At 49.7% G+C, this 1876-nt stretch overlaps 1 long non-coding RNA gene across 1 annotated transcript; it reads right to left on the minus strand.

The window, feature by feature from the left end:
- Nucleotides 1-575: 575 nt before the first annotated feature.
- LOC135526922 (uncharacterized) lies at nt 576-1487 on the minus strand. The gene is made up of 2 exons (XR_010453364.1): nt 1001-1487; nt 576-903 (listed from the first exon to the last, which is right to left on the minus strand). It is a non-coding gene; the product is annotated as an uncharacterized LOC135526922 (long non-coding RNA).
- Nucleotides 1488-1876: the final 389 nt, after the last annotated feature.

A 1876-nucleotide genomic window follows, 5' to 3' on the forward strand; every position in this document is an offset into this window, starting at 1 on the left:
GGGAGCAGACAAACGATCTTCAATCTTTTGTTATTGTGATTTCTTCAGATTCTCTATGACAATGTTCTTGTGTGCGTGTATATAGTGTGTATGTTATCATGTGTCCGTATGAGAATCTGTGCCTATGTGTGTGTCTCTTCACAATCCCCACTGTTCCTTAAGGTGTATTTTTATCTGTTATCATATTTTACTACATGCATGAGTTACTTGATGTGGAATAGAGTTCCATGTCGTCATGGCTCTATGCAGTACTGTGCGCCTCCCATAGTCTGTTCTGGACTTGGGGACTGTGAGGAGAACTCTGGTAGCATGTCTTGTGGGGTATGCCTTGTCTGTGCTGTGTGCTAGTAGTTTCAATATGCTTGTCAATTTCTCCTGGCTCAAAGTAGAGGAGAGATTGACTTCATCACTTCTTGTATTTGTGAGAAGTCTTGACATGTTGAATGCACCGAGCTGTCTGTTTAATGTCAGCTCTCTTTGTATATTTAAGGGCCAGCCGTGCAGCCCTGTTCCTCTCTCCTCTCCTCTCCTCTCCTCTCCTCTCCTCTTGTTACAACACAGAGGCGGATGCAAGATGCAAGCAACGATGGTTTTAATGAATGTAGTTCACAGCAGCAACATGACAGACAGACTGTACTCAGAAGGAATCCGACCCAGGAACTCGGGTGCATCTTCCGATCATAACGTGCTGAGAAAACCAGGGGAGTGTGTCCGGATGAGTAGGAAGGAGCACAGCAGATAATCCACACAAGAGAAGAGCACGGACACACGACACAACCTCAGAGAAGAAACAACGATCTGACAACAAGAAACACTGGTAACAGAACATATAAAGGGAAGATAAGTGGTTCCAGCTGGCGCAGACAATCAGGCCGAGATTGGGAAACCACGCCCACACAAACACTGGAGAGAGAGAGAGAGAGAGAGGCAGTGGATTCATGAACCATGACAATACCCCCCCCCCCTAGGAACGCCTCTTGGCGTTCCCAGGCAAATTTACCTGTCGATTGAAATCATCGATAAGGGAGTGATCCAGAATGTCCCTAGCAGGTACCCAACTTCTCTCCTCCGGGCCGTAACCCTCCCAGTCCACCAGGTACTGGAATCCGCGTCCCCTCCTTCTAGAGTCCAAAATACGATTGACAGAAAAGGTGGTTTCCCCATCAACAAGTCGTGGCGGCGGGGGAACCGGGACCGGCGGGTTAATGCGTGCCTGAAACACAGGTTTTATTTTAGACACATGAAAGGTAGGATGAATTCTCCTATACGCCAGAGGAAGCTTGAGCCGGACCGCCACCGGACTAATGATCCTGGTGACTCTGAACGGGCCGATAAATTTGGGGGCAAGCTTGTTCGAAACGGATCGGAGTGGAATGTTCTTAGTAGAAAGCCACACTCTTTGGCCAACGACGTATACCGGAGGCTTCGACCGGTGGCGATCGGCCTTAGCCTTGGTGCGCGCCCCCACCCGGAGAAGAGTCTCACGGGCTCTGCTCCATGCGTGACGGCACCTCTGGATGAAAGCGTGAGCGGAGGGAACAGTGACCTCGGACTCCGTACTGGGAAAGATAGGTGGCTGGTAACCTAAACTACACTCAAACGGAGAGAGACCCGTGGCTGCCACTGGCAACGAATTGTGAGCGTACTCAACCATAGAGAGTTGTTGACTCCAGGAAGAGGGATTCTTAGAAACCAAACATCGCAACACTCTCTCCAAATCTTGGTTGGCCCTCTCCGTTTGACCGTTGCTCTGGGGATGAAACCCTGAAGACAAGCTGACACTCGCTCCCAGTAACCTACAAAACTCTTGCCAAAACTTGGACACAAATTGGGGCCCCGGTCAGAAACTACGTCCATCGGCAGGCCATGTAAGCGA

Source organism: Oncorhynchus masou, chromosome 32 (genome assembly GCF_036934945.1).
Source record: "Oncorhynchus masou masou isolate Uvic2021 chromosome 32, UVic_Omas_1.1, whole genome shotgun sequence".
Taxonomy (NCBI): Eukaryota; Metazoa; Chordata; class Actinopteri; order Salmoniformes; family Salmonidae; genus Oncorhynchus; species Oncorhynchus masou.